We start from the raw sequence: 25832 nt of genomic DNA on the forward strand, positions 1-25832 counted from the left end.
CTTAAATACCCTACTGACTCCTCCCAATCACCCCAGTCAAGTAACTGCAGTCCATTGGTTCACAGCAAGTGACAACACCTCAGGCGAGCTGACGAGGCATGGCGTCTGCGCAGTATAGGCAGCTGGGATGTGGCTAAGTCTGAGGTAATGAGGAAGTCAGGCGCAGGTCATAAGACCTGGCAGTGGACCTGGGCGCCATCTTGGGGCTGCGGCTGCACCCGCTCCTCACAGCCACTCAACTGTGAGCCTTTTGGTAACAAAGGATAAACAAGTGATAAATTCAATGTCTCCCTTTCCAAACTATCTGATGTTATACCATCCTGCTTCAAGCTCATCCTGCCAAGCAATACCTACATAAAAGTATGCCCATCATCATTCTGTTCTTCTTAATATCTGGTTTCTTTCATGTCAGTCTGCATCAATCGCTTGTTTTGTGTATCATTCTCCAATAGCTGGAGTAAAAGTCTAGGAAGAAACTTCCCTCTGAATGCACAGGAAAGATGTAGGACCTGGAAAGTAGATCATGTTTACTGTGTACCAAATCCACATGATGATGAGCACTTCACAACATTGTCTTACGACGTCTTCAAGACTAGAACTTTCGGTGAATCTCTGAGAGGCCAATAAAGCCCTTCTAAAGTACATGCCCGATTTAGCTACTCAGCCTCGTCTCCTGCAAGTGTTCACCAGACATTACTTCAATTTGGCTGCTTTGAGCAAACAAGATAATAATTGTTTCAAGGGTAAGCAGAGGGCTTGGAGCAACCCTGTTGCTATAGCAACTATAAACCACATGTTGTTACAGGGTCTCAGTATGAAGTTAAGTTCACAGTACTAGGATTGCCTTATATGCTAACCATGCCCGGTTGACCTGGCTTCTGAAGAGGACATCTTCAGAGACAAATTGGACCTTGAAGTTATAAGAATATGATGCTGACATCCTTTCAAACATCCAAGATCCTAGACCTCAAGCAAATGTTGTCATATCCTGAGACCTCTGAGTTCTCGTCTATAAAATGGGTTGATACTCATTAGAAACCATGTACCTGATAGGAAGAGTTTGAAAATTAAATAAGTTGATGTGAATATAGATAGTCTATCATGAGGATGTGAACCCATTTCTGTGGTTTCCAACATCATGGAGACTAGTTTAAGGTCTACTTTTTGTTTTAGTCATTCCTAAAGATATGAGGTATTCTGTGAGGTATGAGTAAACCATGTTGTATAAATAGAAAAAAATCCAAGTCAATGTTTAAATACAAAGTATTTGATAAATAATAAATATCTTATAACATAATACAAGTCTTGAATTAAAATAGCTAATTGTAGAATGAGATGGCTGTGGAATCAGATTCTGCAGGAGCTTCATAATGAGGCTTGGTCACACTTCTCTTTCTTTACATTAGCATCCTATATAGCTCAGATGAGTTATACTGTTTGTATCATTAAGATGCATCTTAGTGTTGATTATAAATGTCGAGAACAGAAGAAACATACCTATGGCTTTTCTTCCTTATGAAACTTTTGCAAACAGGCCCTGGTTTTTCCAAGTTCACTGGCAGCTTTACAGTGGGCAGAAGGCCTTGAGCAGAGGCTAAAGGCAAAATGCTTTTACTGTCTTTGGTGAGGTGGAGTTTGGCTGACCTTTTAGTTGCCTGAACTCATTTCCCTTGATCAAAGGCCTACTACAGATAAATAATTGTTGGGCTTTATTAAGGCAACTTCTTGTGGTTCTGTTGCTTTAGGACCTTTCAGAGTCTTCTGGATCTTCTTTGAGTTAAGCAGTATCGTTAAGAGCATCTCTGAGAAGACTGTGCTGTGGTATTCCAATTAAAGTTCTCCATAAAAAAAGGAAGGCTTGGGGCTGTGAAAAGTCATAACTAGAGAGATATGGTTCTAAGTACTCTTTAAGACCCCTAAAGGGCTGAGGATACAGCTCAGTGGGAGAGTACTTGTCTCTCGTGTACAAGACCTTAGGTTTGATCCAAAGTAACAGGAGAAAATAAAATATTAAACAGAGGAGAAAGTAAATTTCCTTTCTCACTGACCACAGGGGCTCTTAAATGAGAATACACCTGTTTCATTTTGTAGGAATATGAATATACACATAGATAATTATTAAGACATAGAAATATATATGTGTGTGTGTGTGTATACACACACACATTCATATACACTTGCATGCACACACACATGTTCACACTTCCTTATTTCCCCTATGCATAGTCTCCTACCTGTCTGCTGTGTCAAGGGATGTCAGAATTACAATATTTGAAACAGTTCGAAAATAGTAGAAACAGTTTATACAATGATGCTTGACTTTTTTTTTTTTTTTTTTTTTTTTTTTGGTTTTTTGAGACAGGATTTCTCTGTGTCAAATCAGGAAGTGTTACCCACCTGACTCATTCTGATATATCCAGATTAAAGGAAGCAGATTAAGGGAAAGTCCTTCTTTTTTTTAAAATTTTTTATTAGGTATTTTCCTCATTTACATTTCCAATGCTATCCCAAAAGTCCCCCATACCCACCCACTCCCCCTTTTTGGCCCTGGCATTCCCCTGTACTGGGACATATAAAGTTTGCAAGTCCAATGGGCCTCTCTTTCCAGTGATGGCCGACTAGGCCATCTTTTGATACATATGCAGCTAGAGTCAAGAGCTCCAGGGTACTGGTTAGTTCATAATGTTGTTCCCCCTATAGGGTAGCAGATCCCTTTAGCTCCTTGGATACTTTCTCTAGCTCCTTCATTGGGGGCCCTGTGATCCATCTAATAGCTGACTGTGAGCATCCACTTCTGTGTTTGATAGGCCCTGGCATAGTCTCACAAGAGACAGCTATATCTGGGTCCTTTCAGCAAAATCTTGCTAGTGTATGCAATGCTGTCAGCGTTTGGAAGCTGATTATGGGATGGATCCCTGCATATGGCAATCACTAGATGGTCCATCCTTTCATCACAGCTCCAAATTTTGTCTCTGTAACTCCTTCCATGGGTGTTTTGTTCCCATTTCTAAGACGGGGCAAAGTGTCCACACTCTGGTCTTCGTTCTTCTTGAGTTTCATGCATTTAGCAAATTGTATCTTATATCTTGGGTATCCTAATTTTCTGGGCTAATATCCACTTATCAGTGAGTACATATTGTGTGAGTTCCTTTGTGATTGGGTTACCTCACTCAGGATGATGCCCTCCAGGTCCATCCATTTGCCTAGGAATTTAATAAATTCATTCTTTTTAATAGCTGAGTAGTACTCCATTGTGTAAATGTACCACATTTTCTGTATCCATTCCTCTGTTGAGGGGTATCTGGGTTCTTTCCAGCTTCTGCTATTATAAATAAGGCTGTTATGAACATAATGGAGCATGTGTCCTTCTTACCAGTTGGGGCATCTTCTGGATATATGCCCAGGAGAGGTATTGCGGGATCCTCTGGTAGTACTATGTCCAATTTTCTGAGGAACTGCCAGACTGATTTCCAGAGTGGTTGTTCAAGCCTGCAATCCCACCAACAATGGAGGAGTGTTCCTCTTTCTCCACATCCTCGCCAGCATCTGCTGTCACCTGAATTTTTGATCTTAGCCATTCTGACTGGTGTGAGATGGAATCTCAGGGTTGTTTTGATTTGCATTTCTCTGATGATTAAGGATGTTAAACATTTTTTCAGGTGCTTCTCTGCCATTTGGTATTCTTCAGGTGAGAATTCTTTGTTTAGCTCTGAGCCCCATTTTTTAATGGGGTTATTTAATTTTCTGGAGTCCACCTTCTTGAGTTCTTTATATATATTGGATATTAGACCCCTATCCGATTTGGGATAGGTAAAGATCCTTTCCCAATATGTTGGTGGTCTTTTTGTCTTATTGATGGTGTCTTTTGCCTTGCAGAAGCTTTGCAATTTTATGAGGTCCCGTTTATCGATTCTCGATCTTACAGCACAAGCCATTGCTGTTCTATTCAGGAATTTTTCCCCTGTACCCATATCTTCAAGGCTTTTCCCTACTTTCTCCTCTATAAGTTTCAGTGTCTCTGGTTTTATCTGGAGTTCCTTAATCCACTTAGATTTGACCTTAGTACAAGGAGATAGAAATGGATCAATTCGCATTCTTCTACATGATAACTGCCAGTTGTGCCAGCACCATTTGTTGAAAATGTCTTTTTTCCACTGGATGGTTTTAGCTCCCTTGTCGAAGATCAAGTGACCATAGGTGTGTGGGTTCATTTCTGGGTCTTCAGTTCTGTTCCATTGGTCTACTTGTCTGTCACTATACCAGTACCATGCAGTTTTTATCACAATTGCTCTGTAGTACAGCTTTAGGTCAGGCATGGTAAGTCCACCAGAGGTACTTTTATCCTTGAGAAGAGTTTTTGGTATCCTAGGTTTTTTGTTATTCCAGATGAATCTGACGATTGCCCTTTCTAATTTGTTGAAGACTTGAGTTGGAATTTTGATGGGGATTGCATTGAATCTGTAGATTGCTTTTGGCAAGATAGCCATTTTTACTATATTGATCCTGCCAATCCATGAGCATGGGGGAAAGTCCTTCTAAGACAAGAAAAGAAATCCTAGAAACATAAGACTGGAAAGCCAGTCAGGACCTCTCCACACACACACTCCCTGCTTGCTGCTCCAGCTCAGTGCTTTAGTCGTGTGTTCCTATCACTTTTGTGTCTTGGTGCCAGTTCCATTTGTTTTCTGTTCATGTGAATTAATTGTGCAAATAAATGGGTTCGTGGCATGCCTCTATATCTATACAATGTATTCTTTTTGATCATGTTCACACCCTCTATTTCTTATTTCTTCTCTTCATGCTTCCACATTCCTAAAAATAATCCTCCATATACTTTTCGTGTTCTTACAAAAACTGCATTTCTCATTTGAGAGAAAACACAGAATTTATCTTTCTGAACCTGGTTTATTTTTGCTTAACATGATGATTTCTGGCTTTATTCTTTGTCCTGTTCTTGATGTGATTTTATCCTTCTCTGTGGATGGATAAAATGCATATTGTATTTTTCTTATCAGTTTGCATGTTGATGGGCACCTAGTCTGATTTCACAGCTTAGTTACTGTAAATAATGACACAGTAAACACCTTTATATGGCTATAAAGGTGATTCCCCAATATGCTGACTCATTCTTTTGAATATATACCTGGAAGTGTCATATATGAACTCCACACATGTTTTCATGAATTCTATCACATAGATATAACTAAGCCCTATGTTCTACCATTCTGAGCAACACTGTATCAATTTCCATACTGGCTAGCCTTTACCTCTACACCAACAGTTTCTTTACTTCCTGTATTCTCTTGGGTTCTTCGTGTAGCACACTAAAGTTTCAATTTCCTCATCTATAAAAAGAGAACATGATAGACTTGTTTCATGGGTCAGTTCACTTGATGAGATCAGTTCAGCGATATAGCTATTGTGTTATTACTGACTCAATAACAGAAACAGCTCAAATCATTCTCCCTATTGTTTATGGGGAGTTCCTGAAGCCTTCCTTTCTACCTCCTTCCCAAAGTCAGCCATTCCTACTGGGGACCCTAATTCCCTGCCTGAAATGAGAGAAAACTGGCAGAACGTAGCATGCATAGCATCACAAGAAATTATGTTATTATTTGGGAACTGGTTAGGTTGGGATTCCTGTACTGTAGGACTGACAAACAGTGGAGCTGGCCCTGTCACCATCCTTTGCCTGCAATGATCTCTTCTTCATTCAATTCTTCATTAGGCTGGAGCTATCTCAACATTCCATCTTGGATAAAGTATCACCTCTGCAGAAATACTTTTCACAGTCACCCTAGCTTCAGAGCTCTCTGGCTAAACCACTGCTCAATGTTTCTGAGTGTTTGTGCTTTAGGACAGTTGTCACAAGCTGGAATTACCTTGTTTGTTTAGCTCTCATCTGTGATTAATGTTTGTCTCTCGGGAAGCTAATGTAAACCCCTGAGAATAGAATTCCTGTCTCTCTCTCTCTCTCTCTCTCTCTCTCTCTCTCTCTCTCTCTCTCTCTCTCTCTCTCTCTCCCTCTCCCTCTCTCTCTCTCTCTCTCTCTTGTGTGCAGTATCCTCAGCATCAGGCAGAGTGGGCACTAGGAACATCATGAGTAAATAAAAGCACCAGTCTTAGCTCCTCCTTCACATGCTTGAGACAGCCTCCATGAGTGCACGAACAGCCACTGTCCTGACCCCACCAATAACAAGGTCTTAAAGGGTTGTTCCCTCCTCACAGCAGTGTAAATATGTCATCCAGTCAGATATAATCTTCACCCCATTTTCACAAGATCTAGGATTTGTAATCTGAAAATGGACTTTGAAATTACACAATGGATATATTCCTGGACCTCAAATGCTCTTTTAGGAAACTGCATGAATGCTCTGCCTTGTCTCAGTGAGAAGAAGATATCCCTTGTCTTACACTTGAACTCCCAAATCCAGTTTCAAGAAGAGAGAAATATCCAAAAGAATATCCATGAATGTGTTGGTCATGGGATCCTCAAACTGGTTCTTCGAAAATTCCTCCATGGGAATTAACTGAGAAAACATAAGGAATGCTGAAGTAAGGCTTCTAAACATGGGGTCAAAGTGAGAAACTTCAGTGAGAGATTCTCTTCTGCATTTGCTGACAAATACTGAAAAAATATTTTCATGAACCACAAGTTTCCCAACAGTTCAAGACTTGTTGAAATCAAATGTATCACCTTAATTGTTTTTGCTTCTGTGATGCTTACCTCACTGCAGTAAAATGCTAATTGCTTAATTACAAAGGAACACCATGCCCATACGTTTACACCTGCAAGAGATTAAACGTTCTTTCTGAAGACGTGGAGCCTCTGGAACTAGACAGATTGATATCATTCTGGTCGAAGGCTACAGATCAGTCATAGGATTTCAGGCTGAGGCTCTGTTTTGCACAGGAATGCTGGGTTGTTTGTTTAGGATGATTTTATGAGAATACATTGTAAATCAGGTCATGCTTTTGATGTTGGGGTCACCAGTGTGTGTGTGTGTGTGTGTGTGTGTGTGTGTGTGTGTGTATGTGTGTGTGTGTGTGTGTGCATTAGAAACCTTTCTGACTATCCTGGGGCTGACAGCATGGATAGAAAAATTTGACTGCATGATGAACACCGTCAAGGGCACTGGCAACATGGTCCAGAGAGTGGCAAGCCACAGCCACAATGTCATAGAGGAGCTGTTAGAGAAGTCGTCATGTATTGTCTGGCAAAGACAGCAAACTTATGAACCTGCTTTTCTTGCCAAATGAGTCCAGCAACATGAGAACATTAAATTATTTGAAGGGATGTGTGCCATTTCTATTCCTGTCCCAGGCTTATATACATTGTTTCCCTCTTTATCTGACCCCCAGTGTCTCAGCCCCAACAAGACCTCTTGATTGAGATGTCATTTTCTAGGAGGAAAGCAAAGGCTCTGCATCTTCTGAGTATCTGCATAAAACCTGTTCATCTTCCATCGCACTATCACATATATGTTCTCTATGTCGCTCACGTGTGCGCGTATACACACACACACACACACACACACACACACACACACATTGAGCCTATCCTTTGCACCAGTCTGTATGGAATTCTCACTATCACTCCTCACATCAGCGGTCTAAAGACCTTAAAGTTCCTTGCCCTAGGAAGTGATAGAGCCAAGTGACAAACCCAGGAACATAGCTCCAAGTCAGCTTTCTTATTATCCACACTGTATCCTCAAGATAGGCAAACATACTTCTAATATTCTCTTCTGTCTCCCACTTCATCTGTGCAAGCTCTTCAATGATTAAACCTATCGATCTTTTTGTCTTAACTTTTCCATAATTTCATACATGTTGACAATGTAATTATATCATATGGATTTTATACTACCACCCAACATCTCTTGGGCTCCCTCCCTATTTCATGCCCTCTCCTTTATATTTCATGTAACTGACTGAGTCCAATTAGTGGAATGCATATATGTCCACACATATAGGGCCATCCTAGAAGCATGGGAAATCTACTATAGGCCATAATCCTGAAGAAACTAACTCTACCTCCTCTGTCAGCCAACAACTGCTCATACCTCTCAGCTTGTGATAGAGCCTCAGGAGTCCCTCCCCTATCCATTCTGGAGTGTTGTCTGGTTTGGTCTTGTATAGATCTTGCACAGGCAACTATGTCTGCTGTGAATTCAGGAAGGCAATGGCCCTGTCATAGCCAGAAGGCACTATTTTATGGCGTAGATCTCCAACCTCTGGCTCTTACATTCTTCCAATAACCTTTTCTATGTTTTCTGAGCCTTGACAGAGAGGAGTTGTGATTTGGGTGTCTCAGTTATCCTTTATTATTCCACAGTCACGTGTACTCTGCTCTTTGACCAGTTGTGAATCATTGTATTAACCATCATACACTCCAATAATGATCTTCTGGTAAGGTATGAGAGCTGCATTAACCCCTGGATATAGAATAAATATTTAGAGTCAGGCTCTATCAGAGAGCTTCTAGTTCAACTTGTGTCTTAAACTGGAACTATGAAGTCTTCTATTCCCAAGTATATTGAAATTTGAGATGTTTTGTAACTCAGGATCCAGCTCAAATACTGATATTAGGACTCATAGAATGCAAAACCTGAAAGGGGGGTCTGAGAGATAGTTCAGTGATTATAAGATCATGTTGCTCTTATAGAAGACAGGAGCTTGGGTCCCGGTACCCACATCCAGCAGTTTATGACCTCTTATAGTTCCAGCTCCAGAGAATCTGATACCACTTTCTGGCTTCCTTGAGCACATGCATTCACATACTTATACCCCAAAACAAGCATACACACATTGGTATTTTCTTAACAAATATATTAAAACCAGACAAATACTTGGGAGATTCTTGCTGTGTGTGTGTTACCATCAATTCATCCATAATCTTTATTTTCATAAGTTTTCTTCTGCCAAGGTCATTCTGTAACACAAAGTACTATTCAGCCATAACCTGGAATAGAGTGGTCTTTTTTCTCTAGTTTAGACTTGTGATATGATTCAAGACATAGACACAAGTCTGATCCAGCACTGGCTTTGAGATATCAGCTGCTGTCTGCTCAGCAGCCTTGAACATGAATGGGTCCATTGCCCACTAGCTGTGGCCTCTCTACTGTGTTATATCATACTCCTCTGCCTCCCTTTCCCAGCTTGGCCTATGCATTTCTAGCCTCAGCATCCATTCTGATCATCACCCCTGTTTGGATTTGCATGTTCAGTGTCACCAGAGGCACCTTGAAGGAACTAAACCGGGTAGACCAGATGTCTCTTGATTTTTTTTAAATGCCAAAGGTAATCATGTTTCAAAAGTCTTGAAGGATCATATTTGATACATGTGGTGAAGGACAATAGCAATCATTAAAGGAATCCTGTAGAGTTGTGAGAAACACCCTTTTTTTTTTTCTGGAAGTTTGAGAGATCTTGTTCTTTATTTTAAAAATCAGCTAAGAATCATGACCTGTTATTAGGCATGTGAAAATTCAAAATGAGTCACTAGAAAAATGAGAGATGTTTGCAAGTTATCCTTGTAAAAATAATAATAGATGTCTATTGGTTTAGTATAAAGAATAACTAGTTCAGATAATTCTTGGACATTAACTGAGTGATATAAAAATTATTAATCTACACAAATTTAAATAGATTTGGATTTGTTAGTTCCTGAACCAGACATCAGTTATTTCCTATTTAAAAGTCAGCTAATTCATATTATCACATCCACCTTTGACACAGTAGGTAGAAGGGGAAGAGAGGGGGATTGTGATCAAAATCTATTGAGTTCTAGTACAAATTATCAAAAACGTAAAGATGGTGTTACTTATATCTAGGTGAGGTTCAGACATAAACATGGTAGAATACTACCTGCACCTGGTCTTTCTTTGTGCAGATGTTCTTCTTTAAGTTGAACTGGCTTATACAGGTGACAAGGACCAAATGAAAATTGCTTTAAATGCTCCATTTCCATTTTGTCCAAGAGCAGGAACCTCTTGAGATGGCTTTCTGACTGCCAGCCCCCAATCATCCTCTTAATGTGAAATACACATTAGTTTCTACTTGCATGGGTGACTACTGTATTCAAAACCGGCTTTTGCCTCTGGTATTTCACCTGGTCCATCCCCCAACAGTGAGGTAGTGACAACAGGTTTAACCAACCCCTCTCCAAATACACTTTGAAAGCTGTTTTCTTTCTCAAATATGTTGAACAAATGGTTAAGATAGATCATAAATGATGCTGTCAATATGTAAATCCAGACTACCCAGGGGAACATGCAAGAAAGAAAGAGTAGATTTTCTGTTCCTGGTTTGATCAATGCAGGGAATTTTTAAGACTGAATTGGTCAAAGCTGGGACATTGTAATGGTTTAGACTGGTGCAGATGCAACCCTCTTCAGTTTTTAGGAATATTCAAGCTTTACCTAAGATAAATAGTTATAGAAGAAAATGGAACACGTTCCCTTAGGCATTTTGTCTTTTGCTTATGAGGGAAACTGAGGAGATGCAAGTGACTGACAACTTTGCAGTAGAATAAAGAAAGGATATATAAGATTTCCGTGATCCCAAACCACAAACCACTCCCATAAAGACATTTACCTGATCTTTATTTAGCCTATTTCCCCCCCTACACATAGGAAATACATCAAATCCACCTGGCTCACTTAAAACTTAAAAACACTTTCACTCTTTCTAACCCTTTGTGAATGTTTGTTTTTATTTTTGTTTGTTGTTTGTTTGGGTTTTGTTTGTTTTGCTTTCCAAGACATGGTTTCTCTGAGTAGCTTTGACTGTCCTGGAACTAGCTTGGCAGACCAAGCTGGCCTCAAACTCAGAGATCTGTCTGCTTTTGCCTCCTGAGTGCTGAGATTAAATGGGACATCCCTAAGTGTCTGTGATAGTTTTCTATGGCTACCTTGGAGTCCCAGGGCCTCATGCTAACCCTGTCTCAGACATTCCTCAAGTGGCACCAGCACTTTCCCACTGGGCACTTTAGTGTCTACAATCATGTATTTTGCAGGTTAAGATGTTCCTATGTGCAGCTTATAAAGCTGCTATAGTCAAATGTCAGGACTACAGTCTCTTCAGACACCTCTGGCAGTGGGTTGGCCAGGCATTCCAGACCCTTCGTCTATTTACATGACCATTGTTCTCCTACTCTAAGAATTGCATTGACTTCTTTCCTGTTTGCCCAGAAAATTGAGGGTAGTTCTTGGGGGAAGTCACACTGTCACTTTTAGTAGTCTAAATTGTTCCAATATACTTCCGCTGCTGAGGACAATGACCCACGGTGGTCCTTTTCCTTTGGAATTTTTGCACACATTGTTCATAGTTTGTTTGAGTTATCTTAGGCTGCCAGCAAATCACCATAAAGTTGGTGTCTCGAAACAGCAAAAATTCATTATATCACAGTCCCTAAGCTATGAGTACAAAAATCACAGTGTGGGCAGGGTCACATGTGCCATGAAGGCTGTTAAGAGGGTCCTTCCTTGTCTCTCTTATCTTCCTGTTAGTTGTGGGTATTTTTGTTCCCAGTCTTCACCTGGGTGAGTGCATCATCTCCCTTCTATGTGTTTGTCCTACAGTAACCTTTGACTCACAGCCCACTGAGGTAATCTACAATGATTTCATCTCAAGATCCTTAATGTAATTAGATCTACAACATTCTCTTGTTTTCCAAATAAGGTGATGTTCACATTGACCTAGAAATGCCTTTGTGGGTCATTTTTTCACTCACTGAATAAGCAGCCAATTCAATGAGAAACAGTTATAGAATAGATATCCTTGCCCAAATTCCTAAGAACTGCTTGGCCTCAGCTTCTCATTAGCTTTTCTTCCTTCCAAGTAAGACTTTGTTAGTTGACATTGTTTTCTCTACTTCGTAATTATAGAATTGACATTTATAATAGCTACTTCTCTCCCATAATCCACAGTGATCCCATTGTGTGGTTTGGATATTCAATGTTCCTCATAGTCTTATGTTTTAAACACTTGCTCTCCAGCAGGTGGCACTGTTTTTAGTAGACTGTAGAGCCCTTAGATGAAGATCTTCACTAGCAGAAGTAGGTCACAAAGGATAGGCCTTTAAAGACCACAGCTAGCCCTTGATGTTGTTCACATACTTTCTGATTCCTGGTTTATCGTGAAGTAAGGAGCACATACTCCTATTACCATAAACTTCACCATACCTTCCTCACCATGATGGACGTAAATCCTCTGCAAGTAAATAATTTTTCCTCCTTTAAACTGTTCTTTAGGTTCTCTGTCACAGCAACATAAAACTTACTAGCATATCAGAACTCTTTCTACAAATTCATCTGTTTGCTTACTTGTGTTTCTATGCAGAAGTTTAGGATTTCAAGTTTTATACAATTTGTGGTACAAATTCCAATAGAGAAAATTCACCACATCCTCCTATTAAGATCTAACATTAAAAATTAATCTGGGTTCTTTAGCTGAGAGTACAAGCAGAATATTTGAAGGCTGGGTTCTAGGTAAGAAAGAGAGATTCTCCTGCACCATGTGCTAAAATGTTGCCAGAGAACGCCCACACATAAAGAACTTGCAAGCCCACAGGTTGTTTTATTACCATCTCTCTTCACACAGTAACAGAAATGGTGTTGTTGGCTTGAAAAACTAAGTTTGCCTTGAAAAACCAAAAAAAAAAAAAAAAAGAAGAAAGAAAGAAAGAAAAAAAAAGGAAAAGAAAAACTAAGTTTGCACTGAAATAATAATTATTTTTGAGTACAGTTCTTTGTATATATAACCCTCAAAATTTCCTTATTGTACCCATTAGTACAAGTGGTATGAAATGGGAATGATTCCCCCCTTTGTTTCTGTTGTCTACCCTAATAATAACCATAATTTTTGTAAGAAAATATTAAAGTAATAATTTAGTATCTCACTTTAGAAATGGCCCATAATATCCAACATTTAGAAATAGCCATTATATAAATGAAATAATTATATAAAGCCAAGACACACTTGGATCCATACAGGATACTGATGGATGTTTTCCCTGAATCTCATTTAGAGTGTTGCATAGACAATGTTTTGTCTTCAGATGATCCTGAACTCAGCTCTCACTTGGTATTCCAAGACAAAATACTTAATCTTTCTGAGCATTATCTTTTGATATGTAAAGGGAGCAGGGTGGGTCATATAATAAAATGATAAAGTCTGTTGACATTCTGTTTTTACTGATAATATTTGTTACAGTCTGGTTTTTCTGCTGTAATTTCTTGAGACTATATTCATTCCAATTAATCTAATCAGTAATGGTAATAATAGTGTTAGGAAGTTGATTGACAATCTGTATCTTGGACTTTGGCCTTTATCCTGGTGGCAAATGATATTATGTAAATCAATTTTTCAGTTGTTAATTGATTTCTTGATTAAATGATATGGGACACACACAGCGAGGAGCATACAAAGTCCCTGTACTTCTGGGGTTCTGAAGCATTGCAAGACTATATACAAACGGAGAGATATGTTTGCACATGGAGATAGATAAGGTATAAATGCAAGGATAAAAGCCTTCACTCAGATTGATCCTGCTCATGAGTGGCTTTTTCAAACAAGTACCTCTACACATTGCCTCTGATGACAGTGGTCCATTCTATGAAGTTGGAAAAGAAAGGTTCATCAAAAATAGGTGTACCCACAGCCATGACTAAGTATATGCCAAGATATTCACCAGTGGCATTTACCATTGGAATTATAGACAGCACTGGATACTGGTAGAATTTTGTTCCCCTAATCATTAGAAAAGGGCCTTTCTCCCACATTTTCTCTAGTTTGAAAGGGCACTATTATCAAGTCTAGAAATGGAAATCATATAAAAATTAAAAGGAACGAGATTTTGGCTATTTTTGTTCTTTGAGGTTTTACATTTTCTTAAATGAATGCTTAAAAAAAAAAAAACATGCCAACAGCATCTGGGAAGTTGTGGTGCACATCTTTAATCCTAGCACTCAGGAGGCAGAATAGGTGGATCTCTGAGTTCCAGGCCAGTCTTGTCTACAGGGAGAGTTTCAGGACAGACATGTTTACACAGAGAAATTCTGTTTCCAAGAAGAAGAGGAGGATGAAGAGGAGGAGGAGGCAGGGAAGAAGAAGAAGAAGGAGGAGGAGGAGGAGGAGGAGGAGGAGGAGGAGGGGAAGATGAAGAAGAAGGAAAAGAAGATGGGGAAGAAGAAGGGAAGAGGAAGGGGAAGAAGAAGGGAAGAGGAAGGGGAAGAAGGGGAAGAAGAAGGGAAGAGGAAGGGGAAGAAGAAGTGGAAGAAGGGGAAGAAGAAGAAGGGGAAGAAGAAGAAGAAAGAAGAAGAAGAAGAAGAAGAAGAAGAAGAAGAAGAAGAGGAGGAGGAGGAGGGGGAGGAAGAGGAGGAGGAAGAGGAGGAGGAGGAGGAGGTGGTGGTGGTGGTGGTGGTGGTGGTGGACCCTTACCAACAGCAACAGCAATAAAGGTCTATTCTTTTTTAGGTGTTTGGAGATACTGTTTTAATCAGATTTGTTTTATGGATGTTAAATATGGCTAATTTTTTATATTCTATGAATAAACATTAAAAGAAACAAATTCCGTGAGGATAAATATTCTCTATATTTTTTAACATCATAAAGTATTAGACAAGAGAAGATTTGGATTTCTGACTTCTAGTAAGACTCATAATTTTAAATAAATATACCTGAAAAATGAAATCACATGAGGTTATTGAGTTACTCCCCATGAGACATTGAATTTAAAAATAATTTTAGGTTCTATAGATGAAATTTTAAGGACTTCTTTCCCATTTGTGAAAAAGCAAAATCAAATGTCTTGAAAAGTTACTTTGGCTTTGGGACCTTTGGACTATTTTCTCTAAATGAAAGATATTGCAAAAGAAAGTTGATCATTTAAGAAGGTCAATGTGAGACATGATGGATACGAATTTAACATGAGTTTCATAAATTATAGCACACAACTTGCCATGGTGAATAAGAACACAGTGAGCAAATGATCAGACAATCACAGGTGACTGTGAACACTGAGCCAATTACTCACATAAATCAATCAGGGTAATATGCTTAGTGAAGATCATTAAATAATTCAACAAAATATTAAGACAATTCAAGCTGGGTTAGACCTAAGTTTTATGCAATTTTAAAAGAAACCTTAAATATCCCAAATAGAAATAAATTGCTATTCATCAATTACTTAGAATTACCAGCTTTGTTCAGAAGAGGCTAGAAGGAGCTGAGTCACCTAGAGCTGGAGTTACAGTATGCCATGGGTACTGGGATACAGACTTGGGTCCTCTAGAAGATGAAAAAAGTACTCTTAACTGCTGAGATATCTTTACAGCCCTGAATTACTCTTATAGTTTGTATATGCTTGGCCCTGGGAGTGGCACTATTAGAAGGTATGTCCCTGTTGGAGTAGGTGAGGCCTTGTTGGAGTAGATGTGTCACTGTGTGTGTGGGCTTTAAGACCCTCATTTTAGCTGCTTGGAAGATATTATTCTGCTGGCAGCCTTCAGAGGAAGGTAAAGAACTCTCAGCTCAGCCTGCACCATGCCTGTCTGGATGCTGCCATGTTCCTGCCTTGATGATAATGGACCGAACCTTCGAACCTGTAAGCCAACTCCAATTAAATGAGGTGCTTATAAGAGTTGCCTTGGTCATTCTGTCTGTTCACAGCAGTAAAACTCTAAGACAATTACCTATTTCTAAATTATTGATATATTTTTTGCCTTTTGTGGATATTATATATGTGCTTGTGAATATATAAACCTAGATTTTTCTAATAAATTGGGCCACATGGGAAAAAAAAAGATGTAACACTAAGATCATCATCAACTTAAAACATTAGTATGAAAAGGAGTCTTTGAGGTCTTCCCATCAAAGGTCCACATACTTTCTAGTCATGAAAACTTTTGTTAAAATGTTTCATGAAAGTTTCACTTGTGTATGAAACATATCAAAATTCAGCTGTTGAGGTAGGAGTTCAGCTCTCAGAAGCTCTACAAAACAAGTTTGTCCTCACCTGAACAGACAGCTGGGTCATATGATACACTGTATAAAAACCACTTAATGGCCATGTTCAGTTCACAAGTGACTAAGCCAATCAGAGCCCCTAAGACAAGTGATATATCTAGATTGTAGTCAGCATGCAGAGAAATCAAGCCACCTGTGGAGCTTCTAGTTTGACATTTTGATTCCATTGTGATAATCTAATGTTTATTTAAAACATTTGTTTGGATTTTGTTGTGAAAATATTTCATAGGTCTCAATTTTTCAGCAAGCATATAAAATATGGATCCTTGCTCTAAAGTAGCTCAAGAACCCTTCCCAGGTTGTCCTTAGACTATGAAAGTGCCACCTGACATTTAACAGGTTTGCTGGCTCTCCTGAATATTGACAGCATAGGAATACACAGCAAGTGTTTCTGTCCCCTACACTATGGGACCAGGAAAAACATGGCAAGTGGCTTCTGTAAGTCAAGCTTCTTTGAAGACACAGGACCAGTTGTAATATAGATAAGGAGATAGTTTTTGAAGAATAAGGAGGCCATCAGTCTGGCTCAGAGGGTAAAGGCACTTACCTATTGCCAAACTGATACCCTGAGATCCAGTCCCCAGGGTCCACTTAGTGGAAGGAGAGAACTGACTCAACCAAGCTGTCACAGCCTTCCTGCACTATGTATTCAACCCTCCACCCACACAAAAACAAATATGTGGAATTAGGGATTATGGAGGTTGAGGAATTTCAACATCTGCAGTCTGAAAGCCTGAGAATAAGGAGAGCCAGCAGAGTAAACTAGTTCTGAGTATGCCTCTTGAGTCAAGAGATGGCTAAGATCCCTTCCCCCATTCCTTAACCCCACCCCCAATTTCCATCTGGTAGACCCACAAAGGAATTGGTGCATTTGTTCTGGATTAGACAATTTGGAAGACTAATTGACATGTTATGGACATTTGGAGGAAATGCTATCGAAGGAGAAGTTCTTGTCATTTTCAAGGACATTTGTATGTTGAGTATACAGTTCTTGAGCCTTGTGTTCAAAATTTTAATGATTTGGATAAAGTCTGTCCTGGGGTAAACCCTGTGATTTACTCTGTTTGCACCTGTTACCTTTGACCAGAAGCATCTTCACTTATGGTAATGGGTCACCCAATACCTTATTTTCCTATGCCCTAGAAAATTTGAAGGATTCATTGTCAAAAGCCTTGAGTAAGGAGGAATAGTTTTAAGACAGTGTTTGTGACACTGAAGAAATTCCACAAACTGAAGAAGAACTTACCAGGTGTTCATCAAACAGAATGCCCACTTTTCAAAGCTCATTCTGAGCCCATGTGTTTGTATATGCAACTATTCTGATAACTTATAGATTTGATTTTCATGGTGCTTTCAAAGAAGCTATTGCTCAGATGGGAAGAAAAACATTTTTGATCACTGATTCCTGTTAGGGAAGAAAAGAATGTTCCTGAATATTTTAAAATAGTCTATTGGTTCATAACACATTTGGGGAGACAGGGAAAGAAAAATTATAAGGCCATTGTGTCTTGTGATTTGGCAGCATAAATGGCATACTGTTGGCAGCTCTTTACATGGTCTCAGTGGCACAGTAAGAGACTGCCAGTGTCAAGCATTCATCTAGAAACAGAGTCCCAGAGCTTGGAGGCAGATCAAAGGCTGGCTTCTCTTTGGAGCAAGTTGATCATTCAACATTAATGGAGGGTCCAACCATTTCTTCCAAGAAGCTGCTTCAGATTGTAATAGCCTAGAGGAATCTAACCCCTTGCCATATTTGACAGGCAAATGTAGAGCATGAGTACTTTAACGATCAATTTAAAAAGACTTAATGCTGTCCTGGTTGGTCTAACTTTGTCTCTTGGGCATATGATTTGGCAAAGAGTCATAACTCACTCAATTTCTCCACTTGCTTCAAATGATCTAATTTTCCACTGACCTAGAATATCTCTGACCCAGAACAGACCTTAGCTCAACAGAGAACAAGTGAGCTTGGAAGTAGGTGAATTAAAATATCATGTCCCTTTAATTCCGTGTTACAATGTATATTTATACAAGGATTCTCCTTACTTAGTAAACACTGGGCTCTGGGAAGAAGGAGAACATAAATTAACCCTAGGCTAGTCTGTAAGAATCTGTGGCTGCTGAATTTATGTTAACATTAGATTAAATTGGTATTCTAAAACAAAAATTGTAAAGTCAATAAAGTACCTCTTAATTATGAAAAAAACTGTATGCATGGTGGTTCTGATCCTGATTATAAAGGCACAATATCAAGTTATAGGAGAGAGTTATTCTGAGTCCCTTCTCCCTTCTCTAACCTCTAGTCTAGACCCTTCTACCTTCCTTCCATACCTTCCTTCCATACCTTCCCATTCATCCACAAAGGAATTAGCATGTTTGTACAGATTGGGTAATTTGGGGACCAGATCTAAGTTACACAGTGCTATATGGACCAAAGGAAGATGGAGGCCACTATTAAAATAGAAGAGATTGGCTTTCAGTTAGCTGATGGAATGATGTACATTAGTTTTTAGTCCTTTGTCATGGGGTTAACTGACAGCTCTTTCCATCCCCCAACCTTAACCTCCTAGTAAACAAAAAAGCTAGAATGTTCTGCAGACGTAGCAACTCGCCCAGTAAGTACTGTGATGGGGAAGACACAAACCAGAACTTGGCTCTTGATGCTGTGAAGTTCATGAAACAGGTTTCCATCTAAACTCTGCTCTGGTATTGATGTGGGGAGGGTAGCTAGGAACCAGCTACCAGGAGAGATATGTGTGCAAATGCTAGTCTCTGTTTTCCCCCATGAACACTCTCTGACCTTCAGTTTTCTCTAATATTTCAATTTTCTTCCATCTGTAACCAGGAAGGCTCTCCCTCACCTTCTCACATTCGTTCCTTCAATGTATATTTGCTAAGCTCCTACTGTCTACAAGGTGTCCACATAATGTCATACCTGGTCTGTCCTTCCTCTCTTCCTGAGGAGTGCTCTGGTAAACCCATGGTTACATTTCCAGTGCTTTTTCTAGAGCATCCATCTGAGTAGTCACTTCCTCATGGTTCATAAAATTCTTGTCTGGTACCTCCTTTAGAGAAAGAGGGCAACCCCATAGGAAGACCAACAGTCTCAACTAACCTAGATTCCCCTGAGATCTCTCAGATACTGAGCCACCAACCAAGCAGCATACACTAGCTGGTATAAGGCCCCAGACACATATACAACATAGAACTGCCTTCTCTGGCCTCGTAAGAGACTTGAGGTCTCAGGGAGTGGGGAAGTCTGAGTAGATGAGGCATGGGGGTAGGGACATCCTCTTGGTGATGGGGGTGGGGTGGGGAGGAGGAATGGGATGAGGAACAGTCAGAAGGCAGACCAGGAGGGGGATACCGACTGGACTGTAATAAAAGATTAAAGAATGAATAATAATAATAATAATAATAATAATAATAATAATAATAATAAAGAAATTTCCACCTTTCAGGGCCTTCTTCTTTGGAAGCTTTCCTCCTGACCATTTCCTTTTGAAATTTTATTTTAAAAATCTATTTGTGTATGTATGTGTGTGGTGGGGGGGGGTGACATGTCATGTGTTGTAGATACTCAAAGAGGTCAAAAGAGGATGTTAGGACCCCTAGAGCTGGAGTTACAGGCAGTTAAGAGCTACCCAAAGTGCTTACTGGGTACAGAATCTGGGTCATCTGGAAGAATACTTAGTACTTAGCCATCTCTCTAAGACCCTTCTTGGTCGCTTTCTTGTTTCTCCTCCCATTTCTGTTCTTTGGTCCGCAGTTCCATTCTTAATCCCTTTTCTCTTTTAATCCCACACACTTCTGGGCCTTACTTCTCTCCCTGCAGCCACCACTTAGACTGCAGGAAACTCTGGGGAAATAAATGTCCAAGATGCATTTCTCTTCTGATTCTAGACATATCTAATCAACTTTTTATACAGTGCAGTCACGTGAACCAATTACCATAGCTGTATAACAAGTCAACCTAAAATTTAGAGGCATTAAAAAAAAAGTCAGATATTGAACAAGTTTACATGTAAGGATATCTGATCCTGCCACATGATCTCTGGGATTCCAGATGTAAAGCCTCATGAGACTGAAATCTGTGAATGTCTCCAAGTGCATCCCTGACGGTTGATGCTTGGACCTCATTTGACCCTGTCAGCTGCAATAGTTACAAATGGGTTTTCTTTATGACTTCATACTTTCATATAATAGGCCATCCTCATAGAGCTTACCTGGAAGCTCAGGGCTCCAAAGCTAAGTGCCTAGCTCACAATGGAGAAGCCAGATTACATTTTTTTTTAAACAGGGCATCCGGCCTTGAGAACCCCTCAGTGTTGCTTTCACCATTTTGTGTTGGTTACAAGCAAGTCACAGACCACTCGTATTTGAGAAGAGGTAACTTCAACTCTATCTTGTGATAAGGCAGTGGGAGGGCTTCAAGGAGTGTGTTGTACAGAGGATACGGTCAACACTGGGGAGTGTAATGTATCCCTTTCCCCCATGCCCATTCACTCATGGTACCACATATACAGATATGTTCTTAGAGCTATGTTATTTTTTTCCTTCATGTTCTGTTTATATGAGACACATTTTCTTGGATTGTAGCTCACTACCACCATTTTATGTTATTTTTATGTACATATGTATGTGTGTGTGTGTGAATGTATATGTGCCTACTTGTCTGTGTTTGCACTACATGCATGCCCATACCCAAGGAGACCTTAAAGAGAGTGTCAGATTTCCTGGAACTAAAGTTACAAGAAGTTATGGAGTTCCTGATGGGGTTCAAAAGCCACTCAGATTGCTAGGCTCCAAATCTGAGTCCTGTGTGAGAGCAGCAAGTGCTCTTAACCATTGAGCCATCTCTCCATCTCTAGCCATTTTTAAATTTTAAATTATTTTGACTAGTTATTTGAGAATTTTGTAAATTTTTTTTTATCATTTTCACATTACCTCCCTAAATATTCATAGAAAAATCCATTTCCCTACACATCCAACTTTGTGCCCATTTTTATTGTATTTAAACCATATATTCTTGAGTGTGTGGCCTCACTAGACCATGATTGATGAATCATGAGTATCACAGAGAAAAACTGATTCTTTTCCTCTGGAAGCCATGAATTACCGAGATGGATCCTTGTCCATCTCCCCTCTCCATGCTGAGATTTGGTCTGGCTTGGGCTTGTATAGATCTTGTGCATGTTATCACAACTGCTGTGGGTTCCATATTCGCAGCCGCCCTGCTGTGTCCAGACACTGTAGCATCCAGCATCTCTGGTTTTTACAATCTTTCTGCTCCCTTTTTGGCAATGATTCCTGAACTTTGGAAGGACGAGTGAGGTGTATATAATCTATTTAGAGCTCAACATTCCATTAGTCATTTATTCTCTCAGCATTGGCCAGTTGTGAGTTTCTGTGTTAACTCCCCTCTGCAAATAGACGCTTCTCTGATGAGGGTGAGAGATGCACTAATCTACAGTACAAAGCTAAGTACTTAGGGGATAGCTTAATACAATGCCCACTTAATACTCTTTATTCCAAGAAGGTATGCTGGAAAAAACCAAAAAAACAAACAAACAAAAAAAAAAAAACCAAGGAAAACAAAATAGCCTTCCTGAACTATGCTGACTCTCCAAGCACCCGTTATGTAGAGCCCTATGATTATTTACTAGAGTCAGTGAATATAGGAAGTGCATGGCACTTAGGTAGAAGCATTTGCTGGGGATGTTCTTTGGTTAGCATAGGTAATTATTTCTCACCAAACACATCTTTTTATACCAGTGTGATAATAGTTCTGGCTTCAGAGAAGAGCATTTAATGCTTTGTCTCTCCCATGGGGGTTGCCATTCTATTCTGCTTGTAACCCTTACCAAGCACAGTTCTGCCTAACATATGATCTCTCTTTGGTTCTGTTGTCCTGCATGCTTGGCTTGTCACGTTTTGGTCAGACCTATGCACTGAATATATAAGATTCTCCAAAATTGTAAATAAGGCTGCTATGAACATAGTGGAGCATGTGTCTTTCTTACTAGTTGGAACATCTTCTGGATATATGCCCAGGAGAGGTATTGTGGGATCCTCCGGTAGTACTATGTCCAATTTTCTGAGGAACCGCCAGAATGATCTCCAGAGTGGTTGTACAAGCTTGCAATCCCACCAACAATGAAGGAGTGTTCCTCTTGTCTCTCACTGCATATGTATCAAAAGATGGCCTAGTCGGCCATCAGTGAGAGAGAGAGAGAGGCCCATTGGTCGTGCAAACTTTATATGCCTCAGTACAGGGGAATGCCAGGGCCAAAAAGTGGGAGTGGGTGGGTGGGGGAGTGGGGGGGGAGGGTATGGGGGACTTTTGGAATAGCATTGGAAATGTAAATGAGGAAAATACCTAATAAAAATATTTTTAAAAAGTAAAAAAAAAAATTCTCCAAAATTGTCCTTCACTTTGCAACAGACACAACTGAAGTATTTGCAGTCAAAGAAATACATTCTTGTGGTGTTTGGTGGTAGTTTTTCATAGGTTTTTTTTTTGTTTGTTCATTTGTTTGTTTTTTCGTTTTTGTCTCCTGCTTCTTTTCTTTAGGTTTTTCTAACTTTCCAGGCAGTTATCATTTGTAGGTTTTTGTAGGGGGTTTGTTTGTCTTATGTGCCACTACACCAGAATTTGGTATTGTTTACATAGTGCATGTGAGCCAGGTGTGGTGGCACACACTTTTAATCCCAGCACTTGGGAGGCAGAGGCAGGTGGATTTCTGAGTTCAAGGCCAGTCTGGTCTACAAAGTGAGTTTTAGAACAGCCAGGACTACACAGAGAAACCCTGTCTCAAAAAAACAAAAAACAAAAATAATTGAGCAACATAGTACATGTGAAATGGGCCAAAATTCCAGTTCCATACCAGTGTGAGAAGGCATGGGGACAACTGGGAGGGGGCAGGTTGGAATATGAACTGTTGTCTTGCTGTATGGAAGACCCTCTGAACACAGTCATCCAAACACCAAAATGAGTCCCTTGTCACATGCCTTCAGAGGCAGTGAGCTCTACATGGGCTTGTTTAACCACTGGACACTAGACAGGATAGAGCAACTATTCTAGAATCATTGGATTAAAAATATCTTACTCTTTCAAGATTTTATAATGAAACAGCAGTACTCAATGGCCCAGGACAATATATCCCAAACCATAACCATTGGACTGTGTCTCCAAGCTGGGTGTTACAGATCTAGGGAGAAACAGACCTAGGAGAGACATCTGTGCACAACAGTTTTAGTAAGTGTGGCTGGACCACAAAAAAAATTAGAGAAAAATTATTTGAATTCTGCAGGTTGTTCTAATGACCTATATTCCATAACTGCTTGACTGTAGCCAGATAAGATCTGAATGTAGGAAGAGCCTAATTAGAATTCTGTGAAGCTCATCTTTCATCTACAAAATTATACTTGTCTCCATAACCAAAAGTATGCCCATAATGTTCATTTTGCACTAAGACTGAGGGTGTTTCTTAATGAGTTAGCAGAGGATGCCACCAGCAAAGAACACCCAAGAGCTTACAAAAAGGAAGCAAAGCAGGGTCAGAAGTATTACAACTTCTACAAATCTCCATCGTCAAATGCTTGCACAGAGCAGCATGGACTAACCTTGTATGCCACTTGTCATGGGGCCATCTGTGATTGTGACAAAAGATGTCAACTTCCTTCATATTGGAAAACTACAGGTGCAAAAGGCTTAAGATCATTTCTATGTGCAAATTTCTATCACGGCAATGATTCAGGCAATGTTCAATACACGTGGGCAAACCAAAAAGAAATCTATGTTGCAATTGAAATGACTGACAGGCAACATGTGACATGAGAAAAACATGGGAACATGTATGAGATGAACAACACAGTTAAAACCAGAACTCTTCAACATGCATGTAACTGACTATATGGTGAGTCCAGGGCACTGCTGTGAGAGCCAAAGGGCTTCAAGTTGGGTTCCAGCTGTGACAGCAAAGGCCAGCTTGAGCAAACGCCTCTGTATCTATCACCTTTGTAAAACGGGGCAGGTGAGATGAACTGCTATGTTCTCTGCTCATTTCTCCTCATTACACGTGATATTTTAAACATCTGTTTGAAGCAGAAATTAATCATCTTGCTTTTGTACTTCTTAACCTGTAACAGAATAGCACAGACATTTTAATCTGCTGAACTATTTCAAGAATTGCAAAAGAAATCTAACAAAAATTTGTCTGCCCTTTAGCAGCATTTCTGCAGTTACAAGTTCATTAAAGTCTGTATAATGGTGAGCTGAAACCTACCTGTTATCATAAAAGCACAACTACCTACACATTCCATTGAATTTCCCTGTTAGAGTAATTATATCTCTACTCTAGAACCAACTGGAGTAATTATACCTATACTTAAGAACAAATGGACTTCCTTGTACTATAAAGTGAATCACAAGTGGTAATTAGGTATTAGTCGGCTTGGACTACTGTACTATGATAAAAGAGCACAGACTATAAAGGCTTAAACCAACAGAAATTTGTTCTCTCTGTACTGGAAGCTAAATTTCAAGGATCAAATTGTAGGTAGGTTTGGTTTCTCCCAAGACATCCCTCACTGGCTTGCGATTACCATTTTCTTATTGGGTTTCATGTGGTCTCTCTTCTAATGCAAGAGCATCTTGCAAGAGTCTCAAATGTCCACTTTTTCTTCTTCTAAGAACATTAGTCATATGGGACTAAAAGCCAATTTAATGTGTTCTCTCTCTTCATAAATTATCTATTTGAAAACACGGTCTCTAAATATAAGCACTTTTATGATGCTAGGAATTAGAATGTCTGTATATGAATGGGGGGGGCAGTTTACAATTAGGCTTCCAGCAGACACATTAACCCCAACAGCCAGGGAGAAAATGTCAATACTAGCCATGTATTCTGTGACCAATATCTGCTAAGTGAACATAGTCACAAGTTGTATTTGAGCCCCATTCTTAACATTCAGACTTATTATAGCACCATCTAAGCCACAAACACAACTCAGAGTCCCTTGCTCAGTTGACCCTCTTGTCCTTGGCAGTCATGTCTTCCTTACCACATAAAAATACTCCATATAGAAAGGACCCGGGAAGACAGAATGCCTGTTTCCTTTTTGATAAAATCTGGTTTCAACCTTCAGAGAAGTTTTCACAGGCTTATCGTATTTAACCTCACAAAGTGTGTATGAAGGATGTGGTGTGTGTATCTCTTTTTTATAGCTGGTCTGACATAAGAGAGCTATAAAACTTCCTGCAAAAGAGATGGCTGGTGAATGGGGCATCCCAACTAGAAGTCAGGCATGGGAATGAAGAACCTTCAAATCTTTGTCTTTAGGTTCTAGGCATGTTTCTGAGTCAAAATATCATGTATTGCTATTGGAAACCTAATCAACTGTATAGAGAAGGTTCTGGTTTGCTTTGGTGTGAGAAAAATGGGCATGAGTTTAAGGACCAGCTTTACCACTTCCTGTTCCTTGGATCCCATTATTTCTCTGTTCCATCTTTTGGCAATATTTACCAAGCGTCCTCTACGTGTGAGGTACTGTTTTAAGATCTGGTAATATAGCAGTAATGAATCACATATGGACATCACTTTCATAGAATTTACAACCTAGTGAAGAAGATAAGAAATACAATACATTACCAACGTAATTCCCAAAAGTCACAACTGCTGAGAAGAAAATAATCCTTGGGAGAGTGACTGATTCTAGGTAGGAGGCTATAGCTAACTATAGTGGAGTAATCAGGGACAACCTCTCTTAAGAGGTGAGTTTAGAGCTTCAATCTGACT

This window comes from Mus musculus, chromosome 9 (assembly GCF_000001635.26).
Source record: "Mus musculus strain C57BL/6J chromosome 9, GRCm38.p6 C57BL/6J".
Lineage (NCBI taxonomy): Eukaryota > Metazoa > Chordata > Mammalia > Rodentia > Muridae > Mus > Mus musculus.